Source organism: Quercus lobata, chromosome 8 (genome assembly GCF_001633185.2).
Source record: "Quercus lobata isolate SW786 chromosome 8, ValleyOak3.0 Primary Assembly, whole genome shotgun sequence".
Lineage (NCBI taxonomy): Eukaryota > Viridiplantae > Streptophyta > Magnoliopsida > Fagales > Fagaceae > Quercus > Quercus lobata.
In genome coordinates this window covers 36,140,843-36,153,771 of record NC_044911.1, presented here as the reverse complement: position 1 = coordinate 36,153,771, position 12,929 = coordinate 36,140,843, and positions in this window count along the sequence as shown.

Here is a 12,929-nt window from a genome sequence, read left to right as displayed (position 1 = left end):
GAAGACAAAAATCAAACCCACAAAAGTTTTCTATTACAGAAATTTGAGGTGATTTATTTTCCAAATTTTTTTGTATAAACTTCGTTGTGTAAGTTTGTGTCTCTGGAAAGTTTTCTATCTATTTTTGGCCTTGAGACCTCGTCAAACACAAGCTCGGTACCATGAGATCTTCATTTCAAAAAAGAGATCTTCATTTCAAAATGTGATTTCTTTTTCTTTTTTCTAATAATTTTTTGTTAAATGATTTCTAAGTTTAAAAAAAACAAATAAAAGACTAAAAAATGTGACATGTAAATTTGCTGTTTTTTTTAATAAATGATGTGACATGATTGCTTTAAGATTTTAGTTAGTGGAATAATAATATGACATCATCTGAATAATCTATATATATATATATATATATATATAACCAAAACTTTTGAAGTTTCCACAATTTTTCACGTCAGTACAATATTTAAATATAATATTTAAATTAAATTAAATTTTCCACATCATCACCGTTTTCCTTTTCCAATGCAAATTAGACTTCTAGCCAAATAAGAACACTCTCCCACCGCCTCTACTCTCTCCTATTTAAGAATTACTTGCGTAGAAAACCTAAGCCCCAAAACACAATTTTCTTCTTAAAACTTATTTTTCTTCAAGATTTTTTTTTGAGGACGGCTCATGCTTCACAATTCACATATTCCACTTATGTATTGGACTCCTCTCTTTCTTCAGTCAATGCATCAAGGTTAGGGTTATTTGATTTGTTCAATAAAAATTATAGATTTGTGAATTTTTAAGTTCATTTTTTGCAATACATTTAATTGTCTGACCAATTTCAATAGTAGAAAAGCTATAATCATAGATTCCCTTCTTTCTATTGTATTTCCCTATTGCGTAATTATATAAATATATATATATATATATATATATTGTTTTATTTCAATATTTTTGAAGTTTTGAATCTTCTGAATTTTTTTTTTTTAAAAAAAAAATTTGGCCTTTTGGAAGTTTTAACATCATAACTTTTGGGTTTTATTTTTTCTATTATCAGAAATTATCTAGAAGATTTCAATGAATATCCATGGATTATTCTTTTTGAGGGTAACCCATCTTTATCTTATATTTCTATTCCTAACTTTTTTTTCCTATATTTTTTCTTTAATTGTCCGTGTTTACGTCTCTTTTGTTTTTCGTATTTTTACTTTCATAGCGTATGTACATGTTGTGTATGTTCTTTGATTCTTTCTTTAATGATTTTTGTGTGAGTATGTGTTATTGTATCTGGGTACTTAAGCAAAATCTATAGAGACTAAAGATGCTTCTTTTTTTTTTTTTGGTAATGAATCCTGTGTTTTTCATGACTTTAGTGAGTCATATTCTTAATGATCAAAATGGTTTTGTTTGACGTGGATTTTGTTCATATTGGTTTCAAAGTTTATTTCTTGGCTTATATTAGAGATTGTAATATATTTATTCATCAAATATTTAGTTGAGTTTGTTTTCGAAATTGTTTTCAGTGTTGGACATTTTCTTGAAGTATGTTGGTATCATATATTAAAATACTGTTAAGTTGATAATAATAATAATAATAATAATAATAATAATATAGTTTAATAAATGTCTGAAACGTATAGCTGTTAACAAATGTTTTAGCTATATGGTTTTATTTTACAAATTCAATTTTGGTGTTGTAGTAAAATAAACAAAGATTAAATTATATATTGTACTCAATACATTTCCCGTGCATCGCACGGATTAACGACTAGTTTATTTTAAGACGAAAGATACACATTAAAAGAACCCTATGGGAGAATCTCTTAAAAGCTCTGAGAATATGAATCCCCCTATTTCAAGATGGAACCTGCAAGCATAGGCTAGGTTGATCGATGAGTGATGGGTAAACCGTACAATAGGCTATCTTTGAAATAATAGAAGTGGGTTTTGAACAGTTAATGCCAATTTCACTCTTTAATACTAGCAAACATTAGTTGCCACGTTAACCCAACTAGTAAGTTGTACATTTGATATATGAATAATTTTATAATATTTTATATAAAACGGTTTTGGAGAATATTATATATATATATATATATATATTATAATGAAAAAATAAACTAAATTAGAGTAAAGAAATATTTAAATTTTGAGATATAAAAAATTAATTTAGTAACTTTACTGTACATTTGCAGCCTTCTCATGGCAAGATTAAAATTTAAAAAAAAAAAAAAAATGAAACCAAAAATAAATGTAAAAAAAGTAATAGGACCATGAAAATCAACTACTATGTGTTGCGTTTATAGATTGCAAACCATGAAATGAAAGTATACCAAACTCTCTTATCTAGGGGCGGAGCCACATAGTGGCTTGGGGGGGCCGTGGCCCCTACAAAATTTTTTTTTTTTCCCCATTAGACTATGAAGAAAAAATAAATAGGCCCCCCTAACATTACACAGCCGCCCCCCCCCCCCCCAAATTCTCACCCATTCTCCCAACCCTCAATCAAAAATTAGGAACACCATCAAATTAAAAAAAAAAAATTTATTTGTTCTACTTTCAAGCGAAGAAAAAAAAAACCCAAAAAAATTTGAACTAAAATCTGAAAAAAAAAAAATATATATATATATATATATATATATATATATAAAACAAAACCAAGCCCACGGCGAGCCCATTACAGGTAGCTTGCTCACGGCAAGCCCACGGATTCTCAACCAAAAAAAAAAATACAGAGAATCAAAAATTGAACCCATCACGTTGCTGGCACCTGGCAGAATCCCATCACGTCGCGTCGTCGCTGGCAGAGAGATCAAACCCTAATACAAAAGCAAACCAAACACAGAGCATAGAGGTGTTTATCAAAAAAAAAAAAAAAATCCCCAATACACAAACCAAAACCAAACCCAGTAACCCACGGACGGTCACGTCGCCGCAACGAGCTCGTCGTCGTCGTCGTCGCTCGCCTGGTCACCCCTCATCGCAGATCGGAGATCGGAGAACGCAAATCGCTCTGCCTCTGCTCCAGTGCTCGGTGCTCCCTCCGGCCCACCCTCAAGGTATTTCGCTCTTTTTCTCTCTGACTCTCTCTCAGTCTCTCGCTCTTTATCTCACCGAAATTAAAAAGGAAATGAATCGCAAATCGACATCGTAGACGGTAGATCGGTCATCGACTCATCGCTCTGCGCCTCTGCCTCTGCTTCGATGAGCGGTGCTCGTTGCTTCCTCCGGCAGTCCGGCCCTCCCTCAAGGTTTTTCTCTCTAACTCTTTCTCAGACTCTCAGTCTCTCTCTTTCTTTATCTCACTGAATGACTGAATAAAGAATGAAATGAAACTTATATAAATGAAACTCAGCATCTTTTTTTTTTTTTTTTTTTTTTTTTTTTTTTTTTGTGGAACTGTGAGAATCTGATTGGCCAATTTGGCTGACTTTCACTTTTTTTTTTTCTTTTTAAATTTGGCTGTCCACACACTGTGCTCCCTTGCGTCTTACACGCCTGCACTCATAACAATTTTTTTCTTTTTTGGGTCCTGTTGTACAACCACAACAATGTTTGTGTGTTTGTGTGTTATAAGTGTTTTTGTTTTTGGTTGGTGTGTTTGTGTGTTGGGTTGGGCTTGTTGTATCCTATTTGGTTTGGACTTCTTTAAGGCTCAGAAACTTTGAATGGATTTTGAAGTTATTCACTGCAGTACTTGGGCTTGAGCTTCACATATTACCCAAGTTTCAATTTTGGAATTGAAACTTGGAAAAAAACAATTTAAAAAAATTTTGAAAATCATATAATATAAATAATATCGGGTTTTTTTTTTTTGTTTTTTTTTAAAGGACTTCACCATCCAACTTTTATTGATTAATATTATTTTAGTTGCAGTCCATTAGCTAATGGATACAATAGATAGTTAATTAGTTACAGTATCACTATTATACTATAATTAGTTAATTGTATAATTAATGACAAATAAATTAAAGCAATACAGTTTATTGTTACGCTAAACAACAATAATTAAAGCTATATAATTAAATTAACCAATACATTATAAAAGACAAATTAATTAAATTATTTTTGTTTTTGTTTGAGGGGTTATTATTAATTAAAGTTGTATTAAAAATGGGTTGACTGTTTAAATTATAGTAGAAATTTTGTTTTTTTCTTGAGTATGAATAACATTCATATAATTAAGTAAAAATTTCTAATTAAAATTTTATTTTTTTAAATTTTTTTCAGGTTAATTTTTGAGTCATATTCTTAAAGCTAAAAGAATTATGAGCAAACAAAAAACAATTGATGCATTCTTTAAGAAAAAAGATGTTAGCAATTCAGAAATTAGAACACATGTGACTATAGAAACAAATGTTAATACTTCAATGCTTGATGAACATCCCTCCAAATGTCCAAAACTTTAATTTGAAGAGATAGATTGTGATCCAGGATCACGTAAACAAATATATGAATTTCCTATCAACAAACAAGATATATGATGATATATGATATATGAAAGTATATGATGATATATGAAAGTTGATAATTTTGTATCCAATAGACTTAAGAATTATATTTAGTATATTTCTGTTACAACCCGGCCCCCCCCCCCCCAAGTATTCATTCTTGGCTACGCCTCTGCTCTTATCACCTTCCACTCATCGATCATGCGACATTAAAATATGGTGTGGGCAAGTGTGTATGCATGTGTCTTATAGATGATTTAAAATCATGGTAAAATATGACATTACATTAGGCATCAAATATTCTCTCTACTTATATACCCAAAAACAAAAGTTATCCAACCAAATTACCCAAACCTAAATCATATTTAAGCCCCTAATTTAAAAAGAAAAAAAAAAAATACCCATAGAGGTTTTAGCAGATTGATGGTGGGAGGTCAGTATGACAGAGATGGTGGCCTCTCAGATTCCTCTTTCTCTCTCTTACAAATGCTTTGTCAATCTTTTTTTTTTTTTTTTTTTTTTTGGAGAAATAATTACAATATGCTGCTAACCCCACAACTCGAACCCTATCCTCCCTAAACACCCAAGCACTTTGTACATGGAGAGGTGCCAATTTAGCTACAAGACCTTTGGCAATGCTTTGTCAATCTTAAGTGTTTTATTTTGGTAATAGTGAAACTGTGCGTTTCATTTAACAATTCATAGCATTTTCGTGTTTCTCTATCTCTTCTCAAGGCCTTATATAGTTAGTTATTATTATTAGTTCTTAATTAATTATTTATTTTTCTACTTTTATTTTTAATAATAAAACGGTGCATATACTAAAAGACATGAAGAAGAAAGAAACGCGTGGTGTAAGCTCATGAAATTAATGAGATAGTAGTAAAAATAAGTTATTTTGAACTTTTTGATAATAGTGTAAAAAATAAAAATGAAAAGAGATAAAAATGGCTAAATGCAAAATTAGAGCACCACATGGTGGTAAGACTTCATGCACTTTCACATGAGATCTCTACTTTTATATATATATATATATATATATATACATATATATATATATTTATATATTGATTAATGCTAGTAGGTACATTGATTTTTTCATGTGAAATTGATTTGTTGATGTTTTCATAGACTTTGCAAGTGATCGCATATACGTATAAATATTTGGATAAGAAAAATTGTTAATTTTATTCAAATGGAAAAGTAAAAATTACATCTTAGAGAAGAGTTTTCTTTAAGAAGCAATGACTCTCATTAATCCAAGTTAAGAAATCAACATTATCAAAAGCATGTTTTGCCAAGGGAGTCAATTTCGTACCCAAGACCATTTTGGTTTAGTTAGTAGAACGATATATTTTGGTACCTGTCAATACCAGTGTACTGTTTCGAGGTTACCGTTAAATATAATAATAATTATTTTCATTGATATATTAAACAAATAATTTTAAATATATATATATATATAGTATACTTCTTTTACAATATTAATCTTAATCTTTTAGTAATTATTGTTTCTCAAAAAAAAAAAAAAATCTTTTAGTAATTATTAAATCAATTAATATAGTTCCATTTTTTTTTTTTTTAACTATTGGCTAATACATTAGGCAACGAACCCAACATTCTTTGCTATAATATATATATATATATATATATATATTTTTTTATCCCTATATCTAATTGCTCCTTCCCTCCATTTTATCACCTTGAGTTAGTTTTCTTTCACAGCTGTTTTTTTTAATGCTCCACAAGCAGGCCTAATTGATAGCTCTTCCATTTTGTTTTCTTTTTTTCTCCTTCACATCACAAGCTTGGCCTAGTCACTTGACACCTATCTCCAATTTCGAAAGAACGCATTATCTTCACACGTTTTAAACTTAACTTTTTAGTTTTCAAAGTTCATTCATTTATTTATTTTCACTTCTAATCTATCTCCTTTACATTGTGTTTGGTTAGGGTGATTTTAGGGAGGATGGAAAACATAAGGAGGAAAAGTGGGTGGAAAACAGTGTTTTCCACTATTTGGCAAAAGATGAAAAACACTAAGGATGGAAAACCCGGGAGAAAATTTTCTCTCCCGGGCCCACAAATCTCATTCAAAAAGTGGACTTATGGCATTTTTACACAAATGCCCTCTGGAATCAAGGTAAAAAAAAAAAACACCATAGGGAGAGAGCGCTAGAGAATGAGAGCTGCACCTGCACTAGCTGGAAGCCTGGAACGTTCTTGAATGAGGAAGACAAAGAAAATAAAAGAAGGGGGATAGAGATATAAGGACAACATGTGGAGGAGGAAAAAACAAAAAAACAAAAAAAAGGAAGAAGAAAAACGTATGGATGGGAAGAAGGTTGAGAAAGGACAAATGATATAAAGAATAAAAAATGTTGAGAAATGTTACCTCAATATTTTCATAATATTATTTAATGAGTACAAATAAATATATTTCTTACCTATTATGTAACAAGAATATAATAGTCAATTTATATAAATTAACTACATTTTCTATCCTCTCAATTTTCTTTTCAACCAAACAAAAGAGTTTTCCACCCTCCCACTTTTCCATCCTTCCAACCAAACACACACGAGGGAAAACTAAATATTTTCTATCCTCTCACTTTTCCATCCTCTCACTAATTTTCCATCCTCCCAATTTTCCACTCTTCCATCCAAACGGACCCTTAGTTTCCTCTCTCTCTCTCTCTAGTTTCATCACCTGTCTCAAGGAGGCACAGCCAGCCAGCTTCTCATTGGCGTTGCCTCTCACCATCAGTGTTAAGGGAAGAACATACGAAGAAGGTAGAAAGTACAAATCACCGCGATGAGAAGTAGAGAGAAGAGTTTGTGTGTCTAAGTTTGGTACCGGTCCGGTATTTGTTTTCCGGCCGAAACATTTTACCCACCAAAGAGAATCTGTGCCATCGTCAGGTTATAGGTGAGGTTGTGTGTGAGGCTTGTGGGTCGTGTGACGAAACTAGTGGACATTTGTTTTGAGAGTGTGAACTGCTCGTGAGATGTGGCTTCAATCTGGAGTTACTTCTGATATGTATTGAGTTCAGTATTATGAATTTCTGGACTTGGCCTGGTATTTGGTGTTTGTGCAACATGTTGGTGGTGGCCTTTTGGAGATAATATTTATGATAGCATGGTGTATGTGGTCTAGTAGGAATGCCACTAGACATGGCAGCCCTCGATAAATTGCAACTACGCTTGTGCAAGGCCCAAGCTATGCTAGACGAGTTCAAGATTGTCAATCATTCTATTCAACAACTGTGAGTTAATTTGCAGGAATTTTGGACCTTACCACCTGAACATAGCTATAAAGTCAATGTGGACGGTGCGGCCTTTGCTCATATTGAGCAAGCTGGTGTCAGTGTGGTTATCAGAGACCATAAGGGAAAGGTGACAGTAGCAATGAGCAAAAAGATTCACCAACTGCTTGGGCCTTTGGAGATTGAAGCAAAAGCCATAGAGGAAGGGATTTATTTTGCTTGGGATGTTGGTATACGTGAGGCGGTCTTGGAGTGTTGTTTGTGAGAATACAAACTATCTTGGAAAGAACTACTTGCAAGACAAGACTTCACAACAAATTGATGGGCTCTGCCACTGCCTAAACTAATAGGACTTCAAAAGTACAAAATATTCAACTAAGAAAAATAAGGGAACAAGCAATGTAATCACAATACGTAGATATCTTAATTCAGAATTCAAGTTCATACAAATAAGAAAGATTCAAATCACACAAACTCCTAAGTTAAATTACAAAAACTAGACTTAGATAATTCATGTGAGGCAAACGCACTTACAAACATAAAGTTATCATTTTATTGACCGGGTATGTGAATCTAGTTTGTCATATTTTTGTTGTTGTCTCTGATAATACCTTTAATCTTTATTTATAGTAGACAAAAACGGTTACTGCACTCCTCCTTATTTTTGGTAACTTCTATTGCACTTTGACTTAGTAGATAATTGACTCACATGCTCACACATGTGAAAATGTTTATTTTTAGCCTAACAAGTGTGATTCAAAGATTGTTTCTGATGCTCTTATGGGTTCTTATGTTCCACCAGTTACCATTTCAAACATCTTGGAAGGGATCGGGCAAAAACTCCTAGCTTTTCGATTAGCCTAGGTCTCTCATGTGGAACGACAAAGGAATAAACCAGCACATATCCTAGCAAAATATGCTAAAGAAGTAAACAATTCTGATAGTTTTGTAACCTAGATAGAGGAAAATTCATTGCTGATTAAGTCGCCTATTACTCATGATGTGTATTTATCTTCTTCTTAATAAAGCTACAATATTCTCATCAAATATATATATATATATATATATATATATATATTGTTAGGTTCTAAATATTTAGGATTGAATATTTAGATTTCTATTTTTATGTATGTTAGCAAACTAAGATTAAAACATGTCTAGATTATGTATTAGACATTGCTCATAATAGTACAAGTCAGGATTCAAGAACATTCAAACTTTAGAAAGGAGAATTTAATTTCAATGAGGTTGACCAATTGAACTTAAGCCTTGACCGATTGAAAATCACAAACTACAGAATTTAAATCAGGCCCAAGCCCACAAAAACGTTTAGGCTTTTAGTCCAACACTGCTAGGTATAAAAGGAAAACCCTAACTATGTTTTCAATGCTCTTGAAAGACTTTAGAGGTGCTCTTTAGAGATCTAAAAGGTGTTATGCCTTCTCCTTTCAAAGTCACTACTAGATATCATTCTTATACAATTAGAACAGGTAGATCTGAAGTTGCTACAACAAGATCATACATAGTTGATGATTCAAACCTTCAAGGGTGGTCTTAGAGTCACAATGTTAAACTTTTGAGTGGGATCTCAAAGTTACAAACGTGCGTATTTGTGTAGAGCAAATCCAAGATAGAAGAGTTCGTGGAGTCGGAGTTACACGTGGTCATGTTAGTAAGTTCTACTTAAGGTAGCTTTAGATTTAGGGTTTAAATCTATTGCAATCTTCCATTCTATCATAGTGGATTTGTTTATCTTAAGGATAGTTAGGTTAAATCCTCCCCAAGTTTTCACCTTGAAACTGTTGATTTCATTGGTTTTCCTAAGTGATCATATTGTTGTCTTCTTTATGTTTCCACACTAAAGTAATATGTTTGCATATGTTTAACCTTGATCTCATAATTAACCTAAGTAACTACTTGGCTAATTCATTAGGTTAAACTAATCTGATTTTCAAGGGGTCTAAACAAACAAACAAATGGTATTAGAGCAGGTTCACTTTGATTGGATTGACATCCTGAGTGAGATCTTTGATCCCTCCTATCATGGATAATTTTAAGTGTCTTACTGCTTTTAGCTTTGATGATTTGAATGAAAAGGGCATTAATATTTCTGTTGATCTTAGTGATGCTTATGAAACTCTTCATAAGGAATTATATAAATCTATGAAAATTGTTAAGAAATTCAAGGAAGAGTTAAAATTGGCTAATCTTGAAAAGCAGGAATTGATTGTGAGATTGGATGAATCTAATAAAAAGAATGAATTTTTGAGAAATAAGTTTTCACCTCAAGATGAAAAGATGAAAAATTTGGAACAAGAGTTAGCTAAGTCTAAAGTTGAATTGAAAAAATTGTCTTATATCAAACCTGTTGTTGTTGATGATAGATCTAGTTCTGTTCCTCTTAAGCCTAAAGTTGAAAAAGTTTATATTCCTCCTTTTAAGAAGAATCATAAACAAAAGGCTTATGTTGCTAGGTTAGACAAAAGTAAAAGTTTTGAAGTAGATACTGAAGTTTCTAAACCTATGTCTAAACCTTCTATTAGAGTGCATAAAAAATCTGTTTTTGTGCTTATTTATATTCAATTACATGTTATTTATAGTGTGAAAGTACAATTATATATTCTTCTCAAAAAAAATTATATTAAATTAAAAATATGATTCTTTAAAAAATTGTATATCCCCTCGTATGATGCATCTTAGTAAAAATTGTCACATGTTTGGCAATTTTTATAAAGAGCTTCAAAGGACCGTTTTAAGTTGAAAAACTGAAATTCAAAGTTTTAGCACCAAAATTAATATAGAAATAATGAATTGAGATTCTTAATTTTCAATATAAAACCCAACTTTATCCTCAAGATTGTGTTGAGTCATTGTATTAGAATGAATAAATACCACATCTATAACATTTTTACAACAAATTTTTGGTGATAATTTTTATTGGTGAATAAAAAGACAGCATCACTAGTAGGCCCAAATTAGAAACAAGAACAATTTGCCACTTAGAATTTATTATAAAATTTTTGTGAAAATATTATGGACTTAACATTACTCTATTCGAGTATCTCATCCAAGCCACATTTGCCATCCAAAAATTTCCACTTTGATCTTTCTCAAACCTAGGTCACATATACAACTTCTTTGTTCTTTTAATTTCCACATTTGCCATTAGTTCCTAAGGCTATATTTGGTAATAGCTTTTGTTTTCTATTTTCAAAAACTTGTTTTTGGGAATATAAAGATTTTTTTTTTTTTTTTTGTATTTTTGAAATCAAAAACATGTTTGGTTAGTCGAAATTAAAAAGATAGTTTTTTTTTAAAAAAAAAAAAATAGAAAATACTAAAATATGTTGTTACTAGGATTTGAAATTTAATGTTAACTCATTAAATGAGACAGATTTATTAAATTAAATGCGTGTTTTCATTGACTTTTGAAAATTAGAAACTGAAAACAGCTTTTTATATGTTTTCAGTTTTCTTTACAAATTGAGTTTTGAAAACAGTTTTTATTTTTTGCCCATTTTGAGTTGCTAAACAAGTTTTTTAGTCTCAAAAATAGAAAATTATTTTTGAAAACAGAAAATATGGGAAAAAAGCAGTTACCAAACATACCCTAAGTTCCTTCATTTTTCCCACACCACATAACCCCACCAATATCAACATTGACATCGTAAAAAAGGAAAGAGTGCTAGACCTACTTCATCTTGGTCAAAGTTTCGGGCTTCCGGCCTTTACTGACCATTCTGGAATATATGATGAGATATGCTTTTTAGACTAAGATTTAAGGATTTCTAATGATCCATTTTAAATAGATAAACCTAATTTTATGAGATTTTTTTAATGTGATTATGGATGAGAATTTAAAAAAAAAAAAATTATGTATGAGATTTGATGAACTTTTATTTTATTTAACTATGTAAGAGATTTCGTAAGCCTTTGGTTTGTTTAATTTATGTATGGGATTTATTAACCTTTTTTTTTTTTTTTAATGTTATATCTTTTACAAATTTATGTAGATTAATTAGATGGCTTGAATTATAAACTATGGACTTATGATATGGTTATTATATATCCAATCCGGAAACAGTACATCAGTTCATAACTACATAACAGTATTAGAATCTTTCGTTCTAGTAGCCAATCTAAAACAGAATTCAAATCTTGGGAAAGACCACCTAATCTTTATTCTTGACCTTTAAAGATCATACGATCCTAGAGACGGTCAAGTGGGCACAGCTTCTTGGCGTCAAGTTGAACCCATGGCTTCCTTTTTCCACTCCAGTGTAGCAAGCCCCAAAATCTTCTCTTTAACCAGAAGAGGAGATACTCAAGCAAGGATGGAGCTAGAACTTGAAGTTAGGGGGCAGTTTTGTTGTTGGTTGCGTGCGGCGGCTCTAGCTTTCAGCTCAGTTACTTAACAACTAATGGGGTTTTTTTTTTTTTTTTTTTATGTGTGCATCCAAGAATGGACAAAATTATTTTGTTTAAAATTTTTTAAAATATTGTTTGTTTGTTTTGGGTAAAATTGGTTGATTGAGTTTAATTGTTTTTAGCATTACTATTGGTAATTTTTGTTGTTGAATAATTTTTTTTTGGCTTGTTTATTTTACTTTAGATTTTAGATCTGGCCTTTAAAAAGAGGAAAATGCTAAAATACAATTTTTTTTTTTTATAAATTATTAATTTGGTGAGTGGTTATTAGTAAGTAAAAATATGATGTAAGTGATAGGTCCAAATGCAAACCAATAATATTTTACTACCTTAACGATTTGTAAAAATGTTATAGAAAAGTTTGTAACAAGAGTTGTATTATTAAAAGAATCAATAATAATATTATGGAGGAAAAAATGTGATTTTATAGAACAAAATTGATAAAATTAGTACCTATGTAAATATGCTTACATGACTTTAATAGTGTTCAAAATGAAGTAGTTTTGAATAGAAAATTTACGTTATTTTGAGCTTATTTGGTACTTAGGCTGCATTTGGCTCAACGTAAAATGTTTTCTGAGTGTAAAATATTTTCAAGTGAAATTTTTTTTCAGAAATGAAAACATTTTCAGGTGTTTAGTTGCATTCAAAAAACTGCTTTGGAAAATATTTTCTAGTGTTTGGTTGTGTTCCTGAAAGTGTTCTAGAAAACCCATTTTTATCATGTTTCTCACATTTTCCTAGGATCCAAACAAATATTATTATAGAGAATTGAAATATATAAACACAAAGAAACAAAAAT